General features: G+C 35.9%; 1 protein-coding gene across 2 annotated transcripts in view; it reads right to left on the bottom strand.

Moving 5' to 3' along the window:
• TENM2 (teneurin transmembrane protein 2) overlaps positions 1-18,023 on the bottom strand; it is a 3,493,894-nt gene that overhangs the window by 1,355,313 nt on the left and 2,120,558 nt on the right. The window contains exon 1 of one of the 2 annotated variants that reach the window (XM_054691585.1): positions 4,506-4,528. The exons of the other annotated variant lie outside the window; for it this stretch is intronic. The gene's annotated coding sequence lies outside the window, so the exon portion shown is untranslated. Of the gene's footprint in view, positions 1-4,505; positions 4,529-18,023 lie in introns of those variants that run through there. 2 annotated transcript variants of the gene reach the window in all.

Below are 18,023 nucleotides of genomic sequence, written 5' to 3'. Positions count from 1 at the left end.
CATTAAAATCTTTGTGCCTCAGTTTCTTGGGCTGCAAAATGAGAGGTTGAACTAGATTATTTCTATTTATGGTAGGCATCACCTGAAATAGCCACATTGAGCCTACTTTTGGTATTCATGCCCTGTAAATATTCCAGCCTTTAATTTCCTCTCTTTGAGTGTGGGCTGACTTTCATAATTCACCTTTAATAAATAAATAAGATTAAAATGACAAACTCTGATATTACGGTACAAAGACTGTGATAGCTCTCTTTGATTCATCATTCTCTCGCTTTCACTCACACTTTCAGTCTTACTGTCTGTCACACTCATTCTTTTTCTTTCTTGAATGGAATTTTCCAAGTTGCAAATAGTCTTATGGAGAAGTCCACATGGCAAGGAACTGATTTGTCCAACAGTTAGTAAGAAGATAAGTCATACCAACAGCAATATGATCAAACTTGGATATGAATCCTCCCAAAGTCATGCCTTGTGTTGACAGAAGTCCTGTTCTATACTTTGATTATAGCCTCTGAGAAACTGTAACCAGATAAGCAACTGAGTGAACCTAGAGACTTGACCCACAAAAAATTAAGGTAACACATGACTGTCATGTCAAGCTCTAGAATTTTGGGTTAGTTAGTTAAATAACAACAGATAACAACACACAGCAGATAAGATCACCTTCTTTTCTTTTAACAAAACCCAGAGTAAACCTTGATAGTGTAAACAAAATTTTACTCTCACTGTGTATTTTTAATCACCTTTGGAAAACCCAGTTTTCTTGGCTTTAGTCCTCATCTTCAGATTCTGGAATTGAACCACAGATGTCTGTCTGATAATCACAGACATTCACAATTCCTTCCTCTGACCTTTATAGTATCCATTCAGAAAATCTGACAGCTCATATCAGGGGTCACAGTGCTACACCTGTTGATAGGCAGCTGAATTCAGTTTTGAACAGGAATCATTCTTTCCTCTTGGAAAGATAAAGGTAGGGTGCTTTGAACAGCTAAAGTGAAACAACTTAGGAAACTTTCTGCCAAATAAAATTGTATTAATAATAACATGTATAACTCCTGCATATATAGGAGAGACCCAGCAACGCTGAGTAATTCATCCATGTAGTTCCAGTCATCATTGTAAATAACCTCAACAAAAGGCAGGGTGAGAGGGAGGTAGGAGGTCAGCTTACCAGGGAAGACACTGTAAACAAAGGAATGAATGTTAAGCATATTTATAATCTGTATTATCTTCAAGAGAAGTTATTTTCATCTTATTACCATGTATATCTCAAACTCATAATTTGGTCCCATTCACCATGTGTGATTTGGGTCCTGGTGAATAATCAGTACAAATGAATTCCATAACAACATTATATAATCTCTAATTGCTAAGATATTATATTTTAATTTGTGGTCTACTCATTATTTACTATACCCTACTTCTTCAATCCTATTCTACACCCTCAACTTACATAACCCTTTGAAGAAAAAAAGCAGCATTTTTGCCATTTTTACACTATGAAGTTTTACTCTGGGTTTTCTTAAAATAAATATCCCAGAGGTGTTTAAAATACAAATGCTATTATATAATGGTGGGCTTGTTATTTTGTATGTTTCTCAATGCAACTACTATGTTATCCCAAGAAGCATTCAATTATTATTCACTGAATGAAATAACATCCTAAAGTAAGACATAGTAGGTTCTTGCCTTTCCCCAAAATTTTAGTCTCACTCCCGTCTGCAAATAGGGAGTTTTCTCTAGAAATCCTAGTTAGAACAACCTGCTCTAACATATCAAAACAATTCCAACACATATGATAGAAATTTCCTAATAAAGCATATAATAAACAGCACCAATTTAACCACAAAAAAGAATAGTTTTCTTTCATAATGTCCTGAAATGAGCCTTTGAGCACTGGGAAAATAAATAGCTCTCCCTTTCCATTTAACATTAATATTCACTTTGGGAGGGAGAATGAAAATTCCTTCCAGGTAGTTTGATGTAAACTTAAGGTGCCCAAGTTAAGTCGGCTGTCTTGGAGCCACCACAGCTACTTTTGCTCTGTCAGTATGGAAAAAAGAAACAGCTGATAGGTCCACCCTCTGCAGGAAAAAAAAAAAAATGAACGGTGGAAGAGAGTTATGAAGAGTCTTGACATTGTATGATGATGTCAAGAAAAACAGAAAGTCCTATTAGCATATGATTATGCTGACAATCAACCACAGTCACCTAGCACCTATTTTTGATTAGAGATTAGATGGTGGAATTGACAGACTCAAGACGAATTATGAAGTTGTGCATTAGAGTGGCAGCACAAATGAGCAAAGCTAACATGAATTTCCCTTTTGGAGTGTATTTAAGGAAGTTTAATTTTTCTCAAGCCAAAATAAATAAATAAATAAAATCCAAGTACAAGATCTAGCATAGTTTCTTTAATATGATAACCTATTTCCTTATAAGAGGAAGCATTAGAGTTTTCAAGAGTAGATAATGAAACAACACATCTTAATACCAGATATAAGACATGATTTAAAAGATTACTATTTAATTCTCTTTGAACGGGAGGTTTTTTGTTGTTTATTTTTTTTTTAGATAATTCTTAAATTATAAGTTGGTATAACAGTTATTTAAAAATCACTTATCTTACTTGCATTTGAAGCCAAGTAATGAAATATGGCCAAAAGGAGCTGTTTTCATTCCTCTCTGTACATTAATTACCTGGGGAGATTGTTCAGAATAGGGCTTCCTCAGATCATACTAAATGAGAAACTCTAGGGGTTGGACTAATAAATCTATTTTTCCTAAAAGTTAGAGAATCCATTAAAATATATACCAGGGCTTCTGGGGTGAAAGTAGGGATGATCAGTGGTGGGAATCTATATTTCTGTCCAGAAGAACATACTACCTAATTTCTATCTCCTACACAGCCAGTGACTGCTTTTTACAATACACACTCCTAGGCTCACTTTCTGGAGCATACAATACTGAAGACTATGGTATTTCCTTCCAAGCACTGGAAAGACTCAGGTTCTATGGGTTTCTGGGCAATGACCTAAGGGATCTGAGACTTTGCTGGCTTTCTCCCTGAGAAAACTGCCTTTTCTTCTCCAAATACCTTATTGAAGAAATGTAAGGAAGTGTCTGATAATAGAATCTGATAATGGAATCTGTTTACTAAACTCTTCTATGTTGCTGCTCTATTTGTATAAATTTCTCATTTTCTGGTTACTGTAAGTTAAACCTAGTGGGCCTCCCTGGTGGCGCAAAGGGTAAAGTTCCAACACGATGAAACTATGGGCAGCCACTGTAATATCAGTTAGATCACCAGCCTGGGAGATGAACCACATGGTGCAGCAGACCTCTCCTGTCTAGCCTGCTGCTCCCCTCAGCAATGTATTTCAGTAGATCTGCCAGTTCTGCTCCCTACTCTGTCTCTGGTGAATCCTCTCACCCCCACACCTGTACCTCTGGCTACACCCCAGCTTGTATGCATAATTATTATGAAAAAGATAAACCTAGTATTTTCCACCCCCCCAAAAAAAATGTGAGGATGACTTTCTATTAACATACTTATTGAAAGAATTTTCCCTGTTTCTACATGTTTTATGTCAGTTTTTGCTTTCAAGGATATTTGTGTAGTAAACAGCTTTAGAAGGTAGAGGTCGTCTTACTCTGGGGCATTAGGCTGCCCTAGCTCCTGACCTGGACAATGAAAGTAAATTTCTCTCTGGACAAAGGTTGGGAAGGCTCAACTCCATATAAAACTTGGGAGGTTTTTTTTTTTTTTTGTAAGCTTTGGATTCCTCAGCTGTAATGCAAACCCACAGTGGGGGTAACATCCCCCTGGGCCACTTCACATCAACTTGTGGAACATGGGGTGAAGGAGAACCAATGACAAAACAAAACACATACTTCCTGCTGGGCTAAGGGAAATAAAATCACTGTGTTCTGAGCTAGAAGTCTTGTGTGCCAGGGCGCATGACACAGTTGTCAGGCTAACTTGTTAATATAATAGGGCAAAATCACAGACCCTTCACAGTTCTTGAGAGCGCTTATTAAGTCCCTGGACTCAAGTGAACACAATGTCACAGAGTCCCAGTTCTACCACTTACCCTAACTGTAGGACTTATTAGCTACACCACATACCAGCTATGCCATGGATAAAGGTGCTTATTAGTTATTCCACTTACTAGATATGGGAACTGGAGAGTAACAGTAGCAACAGTAACACTAACTAATAGTAATAAATACATTATAATAGTGACAGTAATAATAGGTAACATTTTTAATTGTATTCTAGATACTGTATACTGCATGAAGAACATAACTTACTTCTTTAGCTCAGTGAGCCATAAAAAATAAGAATATCAAGCTGCTATCACAATTTTGTCTCTCAGCATTTTCATGAAGATCAAAAGAAAATATTGATAGTAAAGCACATGGGGAGCTATAAAGACAAATGCAAAAATAAATCTATTTTCTTCTTTGCATCTACCTGGATCTCATGCCAGGCCCTTTACCTCTGTCTGTGCCCATGATGCACGACCTCTCTGAAATGCTTTTTCCTTTTTCTTCTGAAGACTCCTCTTCATTCGTCATTATTCAGCTTTTAAAAAAAAAAAAAAAACACTATAAGGTGCACACAGTTTTCTCCTAAACAGGTTTCCTTCGTAAGCCAAAATATGACTTCCTTTGGCTTCCTGGGTTGGGGAAAAATGTTCATCAGTTTTCCCAAACTCCATTTCTCACTTATGTTCATAGGAGGCAGAGGTAAATTTTGGGGGAAAAAGGAAAAGTGCTATTGCACATTGTTTTTCCTCTTCAAGGATCTTTCTAAAATCAGCCTCCTACTGGTTTCCACCAACTATACCCCGACTATTATTGTTATTATTACTACTGTTACTCTCCAGTTCCCAATATCTAGTAAGTACCATAACTCATAAGTCTCTTTACCTGTGGCATAGCTGGCATGTGGTGTAGCTAGTAAGTCCTACAGCTAGTAAGTGGTAGAACTGGGAGTCAGTGACTTTGTGTTCACTCAAGCCCAGGAACTTTAATAAGCACTCTCAAGAACTGTGAAGGGTCCGTGATTCTGCCCTCTTTCACCCCATATGGTGAGCCACTGAGAGGGGCTCTGCCCCAGATGGGAAGTTAGCAGTGGTCTGTCTCCTCCACAAAGACAAGGAGAAGCAAGAGTTCATTTGAATAGGGGAAGACATTTGCTTTGGCTCCTAGTCACATGGTCCAATTCAGCTTTCCTGCAAAGAAGCTATTTCATTGCTGTCATACTCCTATATGCATTTCTCAGTTGGTGTGGGAGCCAAAGGGAGGACACAAGAGTGAATAAGTGGCAAGTCCTGAAAAGTTCAGCCCAGCCTCCCCTACCTCCCTTAGCAATACTTGAATAGAACAATCAGAGTGCTCATTTTCCTATTAACCTGCCTGTTTTTCCGAGCAACTGAGCCAAGTGCCACTCACTGGTGTCTATCTCAGTATCAAGCAGTAGGTGTTTCACAGTACTTAGCACTGTGTATCGAGTATTTTGTGTTGAGTACATAGTAGGTTCTCAGTCAATGAAAACATGAGTGAGTCTCCGAGCATCTCTGAACACCTTAGTTTATCATCGCAGCAGTAACATTTGGACCTTTGCCCTGTTTCACCTATGATGTAAGACTTGATAGGTCTGAGCCAAAAACAGAGCAAGAAGATCACATTTCACTTGGGAGACTCAAAGGTTTTCTGTGCTCCTTCTCCACTAATGCTAAGTCATCAATGTGAGATTTCTGAATGACAAACAATTACTGGCTTCCAAGTCAGTTCAGAATATTCTAAACAAAACAAAAATCGATTTCTCATCAGTGATGTCTTATTTTATATAAAAAGATTTCTTAATCATAAGAAAAACAACAGATGGCAAGAACAATTATAATTTCTCCAAGAACATCGTCATTCACCGAAACATTGATGAGATGGACAAAGGAGGGCACATTTCAAAATGTCCCAGACAATTTGTGTGGATTTCATGTTCTGCTCATCTTCCTTCTGAAATTGGAGTTACAAAATCACATCAATAACTGGAAATAGGGAAGTGGGCTCTGGTGCTCACTAAACACGAAATACTTGTCCCTGAACTTACAAGAGTAGCCTGAGCCCTTCAGTCCTAATGTAGTCTGTGATTACGGTTTCTAAACTGCACTTTGTTGATGGTGGAAATTTTAATTTTTTTACCTACTATTTATGAGTGTTGCTACATGTCATGTGTTTTATTTAATCCTCATAACCACCTAGTGAAGGAGATAATATTATCACCATTTTACAGATGAGGAAACTCAGTTTTGGCACTATATTTTGCTGACCCCAAAGCCAAACTTCTCCCTGGATAATGGCTTAAAATATCATACATTTTTTAGGAGTACCTATTAGGAAATACCTTGAATTTGGTTAGTTGAAAAACTGTTTAAAAACATAACATCAGTAAATTAGTTTAAGTGTTCATAGCAGTGAAATCATATAGGAAAATAGTAAAGTATATAGGGTCCATGATGTGAGAGCCCTGGTTTAGAATGACTTACAGCACTTGACTTCCACTTCGGAAACTAGAGTTGTTTCAGCTGCTTAAATGAGAAAACGGTAATATCTCCTTCATAGATTTTTTATGAATATTAAGGGCAATTAGGAATTTAGAAAAATGATTGCCCCCCAGAAAGTTATCAACTGATGTTAGAAATTCACTCTGGGCTTTAAAAGAAAGTATGCCATTGTAATTCTAGCAGTTTCTATATAAACTCTCCAACAGAAGCATGATTTTTAATATCTCATCTGGTAAGAGAAATATTGGACTGAGGATTACAAATAGAGAAGCCAAGAGCTTTATGAAAATTTATACAGAAAACTGGTCCCCCTAACTTGAATCTATTTCCCTGAATCCCTCATTTATATATAGAGAAACTGCAATATACGAGCTCATGACTCCCCAAATAGTGGTGGTAGGATATTTCTATGGATTCTAGAAAGTGGACAGTGTAACTTGCTTCTAGCATTGTAATATGAAGAGTGAACAGTTAACCTTGTTAACCAGTTGCTGTTGAAGGTTGAAAGTGGCCATGAATTGAGGAGGAAAGAAAATCTTTTTATGAGACAGAAAAAAAATACCGTGACACATGGAAACTAGCACACTTGTTATTCCACCAGATTTCTCCACACCTGCATGCATATAACACATCATTTTAAAAATTCACTAACAACATTTGAAATTGGATCCATTTTAACTTGGAAAAAATATCAAGAAAACTGCTAGTTACCAGTGGCCAAAAGGGAAGATTTTTCCATACAAGGAACAATTTCTGGAGTTCTGTGAAAAGCTAATTTTGTCCTTCTTCTTCTTTTATTTATATTACAGATATTTTGCAAGTTCCATAAGACTCCATCCCACACAAGACAGTGAGTCTAAGTGCCACAGAAGACTGAATTTCCTCAGTATTTCACAGTTACCGAAACACCTGTGCTAAATACTTTTCTGTGTATCAGCTGTGAAAACTCACTGTTCAATAGCCCTCCAAATTTCTCATTTATTCCCCATGGTGGGGGATTCTGGGCACCTCACAATGGGTTATTGTTAAACTCTTGGAAGAATAGTGGTTCAAGAGCTTCATAATGGATTTTTTTTTTAAGTACCAGCAAATTTCACCTACACTTTTTATAGACACTCGCTTCTACCTCTTCTCAAATGCCATCTTATCTGGAAATTAATTAAGCAGAAACTAGATGGGCACAAATACCATAACATTCTGAAGCTTAATTAGCAAATGCTTTTTAACTTCACAACAGGTCCTAGCCTTGTTGGTTACTTTGTTTCTTAAGAGAGGAGAAAGCCAAGCGGTATTATTCTTTGCTTCTTTCACAGAGGAAACAAGCGTGGAAATTTAAAAATAGATCAAGGGATGCTCCCTAGCAACCCAGCCTGCATTGCTGGTATGCTAACTTGAGTGGTCTGCATTCTGCCAGGTATGCCGGCAAGCTGCTCCCACTGACAGCAAAGACATGGATGGAACACAAATATGTTACATGGTTCAGCCAGGGAGGGGACACACAGAGATGCGGAAAAGAACCACAGATATTCTCCACAGTTGGATCAATGGAAAAGCCAATGACAGCGCTCAAGCCATTCTCAATTGCTCTCCATACTGAGACTTCCAGCCCATCCCCTGAGCTCCAGCAGAGAGGCTGGAGGTAGGCTAATTATTAGTCCTCAAAGACCTGTGAGAAGAGAAATAATTTCTGAAATGATTTGCTACTTGATAATCAAAAATCATGGTTCTGGCTTTATGAAATAACAAAGGAGAAAATGAAAAGATGGAATGTTTATTGATAGTCTTTGTCCCCGTTACCACCGAACTTGTTTTTGAGGTTCTGATGTGAAGAGGAAAAATAATCCCGCATGTCATATAGCTGTAGAGCACAGGCACCCTGGTGCGCACTGTGAAAATATCATAGGGAAATATGACATCCAGTTGTCTGCCTATGATGATACTAAAATAAAAAGAAAGATATAGAGACTAATGAAACAATGCAGTTCCTTTTCTCGCTCAGATTTCACATAAGGAAAGTTATCTAGATGTTCAAGATATTAAAATTTGCCCTTGTATCAAAAGGTGAATAATTAAGCATTTGATGCCAGGCATCTTCTTATTTTTATTATTTTGGGCTTGCTTGTTCAAGATACCTTCTGAGGGAAAATGTCAAGTAAATTAATTTTATTCAAAACAATTTTCTTCCTTCCCTTCCTTCCATCTACCTATCCATTCAAGACAGTAGTCTCAAAAGGTTGCACAATTTTTTCTCTTTGATATTTTTTCAAATAGTGAAAAATTACTGAGGAATAGGATGAATTTCTATGTTTCTTCCACTAAGTTTATAGAATAAACCCTTACAAATGCTGAAGTGCATGTCTTTACCTCCCAACTACATTACTTTCCATACACAATCATCCCCAAAAGTTGGTACATTTCATTCCCAAGCATTTCTTCCTAACTTCAATCTACATGCACCTATCTGTAGATATACTGTTATTCTTTTTTTTTCAAACTTTTTAATGTTGTTCCACTGTACACATTTTTAATTCTATAATTTGCTAGTTTTTAAATTCAAAATTGTGTTCTTCAGATTTATCCATGTTGGTACATTTGTTTTCATTTCCTAGACTGTCTACATGAATAAATATAACACAACTTAATTATACTTTCTTTTCATCTAAGTCCCAGTTTCCCTTTTTGGTATAATTGTAAGCAATGCTGGTATTATCATTCTTTTTCTTTTAAGATAAATTCTTATATGTTTCAGATAAATATGTTGAACATGTAAGTAGTCACCTCCAAACATATTCCATAAATACTTCTGATGTCAGTTTTAAATAAATTAAAATACACTGCAGTCTTCCTAGGTACCACCACTGTGCTCTACAGTTTTACATGACATACCTCTTGTTGCCAGCCTGCAGTGGTAGTTTAATCTTCACAGAGAAGAAAACTGGGATTTAGAGAACAGAACTAACTGTCAAACATAGAGCAGGCCTTATCTTCAAACACAAATCAGCTCACCCCAAAAGTTGTGCTCTATATTACCATACCCTACTACTGCCCATGGATGGAAAACTCACTTCATGGGGCCTCCCATGTCTCTAAACTGAGCACTCTTTCCAGTAGGAATTGGGTGAGCATGAATCTAATAAAATCATATTTAAATATGCATTACATACATATATAATATATACATTTAACACTGTACCAATTAATACATATTATGAAACATATTTAAAAGTGTAAGAGGAGCTCCACAGTTTCTAGTTTGGTGGTACAGCGAAGTGCACCTGGCTTTACTCCAGGAAATAGCTACCCATGCACACCTGGAGGATTTGGGTTTTGAAACCCATACCAGTGTTGAAAACACATCACTTAGGTTAGAAATGTACCCTGCTGTCAGGAGCAAGGGGGGGAGTGAAAGGATCATGAAAACCATAAAAGACAGGTCAGCACTCTCGGCTGGGAAGACCTTCACTTCTGATCACCAACTGATCACTCTGAATCACCTGACCACCCTTGCCTCCAGCACCACCTCCTAGAACTATTCACCACTGCCTGATTCTCTCCTGACCACCACTCCTTCCCGCACAACCAGCACCGCCTCCCAGAGCTGTTCACTGCTGCCTCATCCTCCAACACTATCACCTGACCCTTGTTCCTACCTCTGACATGACCAGCACTGCTGACATGTGCCCAGCACTTCTAAAAGCTATCTGCTGCCGCCTAATCCCAAGCAGTGCCTGCCGAAGAACACTGTTGGTCTGTGGCCACACCACTTCTAGAGCTGTCTCCTGTTGCTTTTGTCTCCAATCCTGGCCAGAAAGGTGCTAGACTACGGCTTACCAGAACTACCTGTGATTACCTCCAGCTGCCACAGTGAGGTGGCTCCTGGTCTACTGCTTGCCGGTGCACCACCAGCTACAGGGTCTCATCAGAAGGACAGCACTAGCATTCAAGAACAGCTTTTGGTTTGGACTACTGGGCACTATGGACACTATGTAGGGTAAGAAAGATGGCCATGGGCCTCCCCTGGTGGCGCAGCGATTGAGCGCTGGGCTGCGAAGCTGCCCACAGCTTCTGCAGGGCCGGTTCTATCCCAGGTCTCATGGCGAGGGTCCCACATGGCGCGCAGACCTCTCCTGCCATGACATGACTGCTGCTCCCCTCAGCAGTGTATTCCGTCAATCTACCTATTCTGTCCCCCGCTCTGGCTCTGGTGAATTCTCTCACCCTCCCACGCTTCTAACTGTACCCAGTGCTTGTATAAATAAATTTAAAAAAAAAAAAAGAAAGATGGCCATTTGTGGCCTTAGAAACAGTTTCCTCTTTTATTAATCTCTCCCAAATTCCCCCTTGTTATACTCTGAGTCTGAATTGTATGTTTCTTTTGTAAGCACACAAGTGAGGACCCACAAACTATAACATTCCCCAGGTTTTCATGGTTTCAAAAAGATGATATAACCATGAATGTTGTATTATTTATTTATGGTTCACAAAATCATGCTTTTTCTAAGATATATTAATAACAGTATTACTGTTGATATTGCAGACAGTACTTTCATTTTGACAAATAGTCAGTTTATTACTTCTGTGTTTAATTAGACATTTAAGAATGAGAAAATTATTATATTTGGATAGTAGGAAAACACAGCCTCTAATGTTTATTATCTCATTCAGTATCTATTTTGTTTGTTGTTCCTTCCTATATTTCAGAATCTGGAAGTATGAACATATCTTTAATATCATCATCATCATCATTTTTAATATATTTTTAGTGAGGGCAAAATGATTAAATATTCATTTTGTGTTACAATGATTCACAGGTCTGGTTCCAATTTCAGTTTTTCTTTTTTAACATTTGTTCTTAATCATTGTCATTGATAAAAAGGAAACCTCACAAATCACTGACTATGCTTACTAAATCATGATAGTCATTTTTCAATCTCATCTACCAATTACATAAGGGTATTTTTTGCTTAAATGTGCTCATAAATTTCAATCATCATTATGTCATACAGTTATTCTTGCAAACTACTCAGTGTTATTTAAACATAGTTGTAAAGGATTAGTTCAAAATACAACTTAAAATATTATTTAAAAGGTTTTAAGTTAGTTTGAAAATACTGCTTCTAATTTTTTCAGTTCTCAAACATTGGTCTTTTTCTTTTTTTAATTTAACACACTGCTTTCAGCAGTGTGTTAAATTATCTTTCAACATAAACTTTCCAAACATCATATTTCAAAATGCATTCCAGGATCATGAGTTTTTAAAAATATGTACTTCCTTCACACCCATTGTGAAATATCACCAAAGAGACTATTTAAGTGTGCGTTTTCAAAACAGACATCTTCCAGATAGTACACTAACACATAATTCATCCTTCAATTAAAAAATACATTTAAGAATATTTCCAAGAGAGGGCCTCCTTAGTGGCACAGGGTTAAAGTCAGTGCTATCAAGCTATTGCCAGCCACTGCCTCATGAGTTTGATCCCTGGCCAGGGATTTAACCCACATGGTGCAGCAGACCTCTCCTTTCTCGTCTGCTGCTCCCCTTAGCAGTGTATTTCAGTAGATCCGCCTGTTATGCTCCCCATTCTGCCTCTGGTGAATCTTCTCACACACATGCCCTCACTCCCTCCTCTCCCCTGCACCGCTGGCCTACACCCCAGGTCCTATATGCATAAATAAATAAAAACATTTTTTTTTTTAAAAGAATATTTCCAAGAGAAAGCCTGAAAATCTGTTAGGGACAAAAGTCTTTTTAATCAGTCTCTACTTCATTACATAGTATGTAAAGACTCTTCTATATTTTAACAGCCTTGTTTTTATAATAATCCTGTGTTAACTGTGTATTTCTAGTTTATCGCTAGATGAGTTGGTGAACGTACATTCAATGCTTTGTCTATAACTTTAACCTGGAAACCATTTTTATTCTCATTAATGAAGCTATGTCATCAATAATTCTACTTACCGATATAATCCCACACTTTTTCATAAAATGCAGTTTGCATTTAGCAATAACTGATTGGGAACATCTTTCTCTATTGACTCAAAAATATGTATTTTTTGTAATATGTGGTTGAATAAAAATTTAGCTAATTTCATGAATTAGAAATTATAAAATGTATAGATAAGTACCATACTTCATTTTTTAAAAGGATTATTTTTTTGAAATATCTACTGATACTTTCTACGTATTATTCTATAATAACTATTGACAAATACCTTTTTTTTTTCACTCTTATTTTTGTATGCCATTTCAGCTATTTTTACAGTAGCAGGAAGAGCAAGTATATTGCTTTTTCTTTCTTGTTATTAAGAAACCTTGAAATAGGCCTCTGACATTAATCATTAAGTGTAACAGAATTTGTAAGGTACTAGAATGAACACTATATGCCTTTTAATATCCCAGAAACAACTCTAGCATCTGCCTTCAAGCAACTATCAGGTTTACCTTCAGGTTCCAGATTGTTAATTTTTAAGTGCCCTGCTAATTGTAATGACTTCATTTTACTGACATAACTAGTATCTCAAGGCACAACACACAATGCAAAGTTGATCCTCAGAAACAATAAATATAATTATTTATGTCAGATACTCGGATAATAGATTAGTTGACACCAAATTTTCAACAGTGAAATGTGATTAGATAATCTTTGTTTGATTTTTTTTAAAATCTGATTTTGTGGCTTTTGAAGATTTCATTCTAGCACTAGAAATGTCAGTTTTTACATTTTCAATTGTTCATTTTATGTGTGTGTTATTAGTATTTTATCATCTGTAATCTACAGTTTTTTTTTTTTTTTTAAGACTCCATTTAGGCTATTTGTGCATTTCAGTTATTTGAGTTAAAACTTGTTAGCATATATTATAAATCTATTTAACAAAGCACATGTAAGCTGTAATATGGATCAACACATTTCAACAAAGACAAAAGAGGAAGGAGACCTCTGTCAATATCCCATCATATAGACATCCCATTATTCCCCAAGGATATTTCAGATTAGTTTGTATATAAAATTTATTCAAGTGTATCCCATTATCTATATTTATATCAATAGCAAATGTAAATATAATTTCTAGTATTTCTTCCTATACTTTTTAATACATACATACTCCTTTCTGTTTTGCTATATTATACTAAACCTAGTTTAAGGGGCTCCAAGCCAGATTAAAGTTCATTCACACATTCAACAAGTGTTCATTCAGTGCTCCCTACATGCCAGTCATACTCATTACAAAGGACCAGATAGAAAAGCAACCATTTTCATGGAATTTGCCATCTACTTATTTATAGCATAATATGTAAGACACTGGTATTGATGTTAGACAAACCTGGTGTACAAGCCAATTCTGCCACTTGCTACCTGATTTATCCTGAGAAACCTACTTCACTATTTCCAGTGTTAGTTTAGTAAATCTATAAATAAGAATAAAAACAGTAGCTGCCCACCTAAGTTGTTCGGTAAATGTGTGTTTAGATAGTGAATGTTCACTGTTTAACACAATGCCTAGCACATGTGAAGATGTAATAAAGTTTAGCAATTAATAGTATTATTTCATGAGTAACGTGAAATACTTTCTGTGACTTGGATAACTAAGAGATAGCGATAGCAAACTTCTTGGTGAGGGTGTTCATTCTTTCAGTATCAGCAATCTGATTCTTCAAGTAAGACAACATTATTCAACAGCCTGAGTCATTCTTTTGAAAGTAGAATGTTGTCATCACAGAACAAAAAGTAACCAAGTCACCAGGGGGAAAAAAAGAACATCCACAATTGCCATTTTAGTTTCTTAAAGGAACCACAATCCTGATGCACTGCAATCATTAATGCAATCATTAATAGGTGGTTAATTAAAATCTACTTTAATTCGATGATATTTACCATCATCTTTTCCAGCTCTGTGAATGACAGTGCTAAAAACAATGGGTTTCAAAGACAATAAAGAGTCATGGGATGGGTACAAGGTTATAAATTGTGATTTACATATGATTTACTTTTATTGTTGAGCAATGGAATTACTGTCAACTCAGGTTTTTCTGTCTTGTCAGCTACCGTGCCTGAAACTCTACCATTGCATTTCATCCTTTCAACTTTCTATTCTTCAGCATTTTATCATCATAAGAAATATAAGTTTTCAGCCAAATATTCAATAAGAAATCACTAACCCTTGTTGGTTTTGAGGAAACATAAGATTATAGAAATGGGAAGGAAAGGTAGAGAGATGTTAGGAAAGACATGCAATATTACAAGGTAACATATTCCCAACTGTATCTAGCTTTCTGTGTAGGAAAAGGTAAGAAGGCTGCCAGTAATGACTTGTATCTTAGATACCTGAAAAAAAACTTTGCTTCAGTTTCTTCTTAAGAGGAAATCTTACCTAAAATATCCATTAAAATGAGCCATGGTCTTCTAAAGACACCCAAAGGCATTCTGCACTCCCTGGGATATAACAACTTAAAATTTCATTGGACATGAATTTGTGGAGAATTCAAATAATAAAACAGTTTTATAAAATAATTACTTTTTGCATGGATTGATATTCTGAGTCTACCTTGATGAACAGAATAATCCCCACCCCCACAACAGTTATTTTAAATAAGGTGAACAGTATATTATAGCTTCATTGAAAAGTACCAATTGTTCAGTTCACTGAAAAAAAAAAAAGCCATAATCATATAAATCTTACAGTGTAGTTCTCCACTGAAAGCACTCACTGCAGCAGTTATGAGGTTTCATTTAAGAAAGTGTAACAACAACTTGAAGAAGACATAGCTTTTCATGACTGCTACTCACTCAATGAACAACATTCTAAAAACTTATTTATTTTAAATATTTATCAATGCATAGTTGTCTTCTGGTAGTAATAGTGAAGCTAAATTAGCAGCATTAACATCATAAAAGAGAAAATCTTTGCTAAGTATTTTTAAAACTCTACGTGAAACTGGTTATATTCCTGCTAGAATTTTAACATTAAACAAACCAGTTTCAGTTCCAGATTAGATGAATAAACACACTCCATACTATCTTTCATGCTGTATACAGCTAACAAACCTGAACAGAATACATAAAGTAGCTATTTGAGGACTATTAAAATTTGATAAAAATAGTAGGAAGCAAATTGGAAAACAAGAATTCACAATGCCACTCAACAGGTTATGAACTGTTTTTTTCCTTCTTGTTTCTCCCAATCTGATTTAAATGTAATATGAAACCCAAATGTGGTCACTAAGGCACATAGTTACCTCTCAATCAGGCTGTATGACTTGGAAGGAGTTCCCAACATTTAGGAAAAATACATAATCTCCCTACTCTATCTCTTTCTTTTTCCTTTTCCTGCTCCACATCTTTCCCGCCATCAACCAGCACCTTGCAACTTGGTCCTGGTTGCAAACACAATCGGACAAATGAGCAGCACATTAATGTGGTGGTATATGGCTCTCCCACCATTATAGATGCAAACCTAAAAAGGGGCAATTCAAGAAAATAGAAAATAATGGAGAGATTGTACAGAAGAGATTTGCAACATTAACCTCATTAACTTCTTTATGAACATCCACACTCGTGTGTGGAAAAACTCAATAAGCACATTACATAATTTGAGAGCTGAACTAACAATACACCACCACACAGATCCTGGAGCTACCACTGTGTAGCACACTGGTGGAACAGATCTGAATAGCTCTGTAAAGGATTTGAACATTGAAGTGTCATTGAAGCCACAGCCCAATGAAAGTACACTGAGACTTCAAAGTTGAATTACATCTGCTCAAACAAAATGTAATCATTATCCTCAGCATACTCAAAAATTTATAACATTTATAACAAAACAAAATGTTTTAAAGTCTTAACTCTAAATTACTGGACATATTTAGAACTAAGAAAACCTCAACCTGTATAGAAAAAGACAATTAACATTGTGTCCAGATGTCAGGTAAGTTGTAATTATTTGATAAAGAAGTTAAAAGCATAGAAACACATCTACAAACAATAGCAAGTACTCTCGAAGCAAACAAAAATCTCTTCAAAGAAAAATGATTTAGAGATACAGAGAATGCCTTTAAAAAATACAAGAAATGAAATTAAAAATACCCTGGATGAGCTCACTAGTAGAATGGAGATAACAGAAGGAGGAAGTAGTCAGTAAATATGAAGATAGAACACAAATCATCCAAGATACACTACAAGGGAAAAAAATGAAAATAAAACAACCAGAATCTCAGGTACCAGTAGGATAATAAGAATGACTATTATTGTCTCAAAGAGAAGATGAAGAACATAGAATAAAAGAATTTTGAATTAATAACAATTAATAACGGTTGGAAATGTCTGAAGTTTGGTGAGAGACATAAACTTACAGATTAAGGAAGCTTGAAAAATCCCAAATGGAAAAAAAAATCCTAAAAACATGCATGCCCCAAGACATGATTTAAAAATGGTGACCACAAAATCAACAAATTAAAAAACAATGTGTTTTCTAGAGGAGAAAAACAATTCAAATGACTGTTCTTTCTCTAAGATATTTTACACATTGGGGATTTTGCATTGATGAAGATAGAAGGTATTGATTTAACCATTTACTACAAAAGCTCAAAGCCATCACTTCTGTTCGCACCCATACAGCATTTTTTTTGTTTTGTTTTGTTTTTTTCTAAAAACAACAGGAATTATTATAAGGAAGTGTCATGGATGTTTTCAAATAGTGAAACAAAAATAATGGCAACCCAGAATTTTATACCAGTGTAAATATCCCTCATGAATGAAACAAAAAACAAAAACAAAACAAAATGATCATTTATTAGAGGCAAGAATATAAAAATGATTCATTGCCAGCAAATCTCTGCAGGTAGGCCAATGTGTTAGGCAAAGCAACTAGTTTTTTGATCACTTGATTTTCTTCCTTCTTAGTTATATTTTATCTGGTCTATAACAGTTTACACAACTTCTCTGTTGCTCAGTAACCACTATTCAGATATGGCAAAGGACTGAAATGTTCAGTTACTCCTTGGATATAAATTTTAGCTGACAATATGTCCAAATCCTTCTTTTTATATATCTTCTTTTTAATTACGTAAAGTGAGGGGTCTTTTTGTGATATTTGGTTTTGCACTTTTATTATAATAACAAAACATTAGAGGAAATTCTTTGAACAGCTTCCATAGTAAAGGATATGAATATATTTTGGGGAATATCTTGATATCAATAAAAAAGAAAGAAATGTTACCACAACAGTCAAAGTAGGTAAATCCACCCACCCCAAATCCCAGCAGGGTTCCAAAATATCTATATTTTTCTTGCATGAGAAAAATCCAGAGATTCTATTTCCTGTCTCAGTCTGATTTCCTTACAGAGATATTATTAGTTTTAAGGACCATACATTTACTTGCATGTCTTCAATCATGGTTTTGATAGAGATAAAAATAATGATATAGAGAGATGTGGATTTAGTTTCTTA

Source organism: Talpa occidentalis, unplaced genomic scaffold (genome assembly GCF_014898055.3).
Source record: "Talpa occidentalis isolate TD23 unplaced genomic scaffold, MPIMG_talOcc4v2.1 talOcc4.9, whole genome shotgun sequence".
Lineage (NCBI taxonomy): Eukaryota > Metazoa > Chordata > Mammalia > Eulipotyphla > Talpidae > Talpa > Talpa occidentalis.
This window is presented reverse-complemented; position numbering and strand designations above follow the sequence as displayed.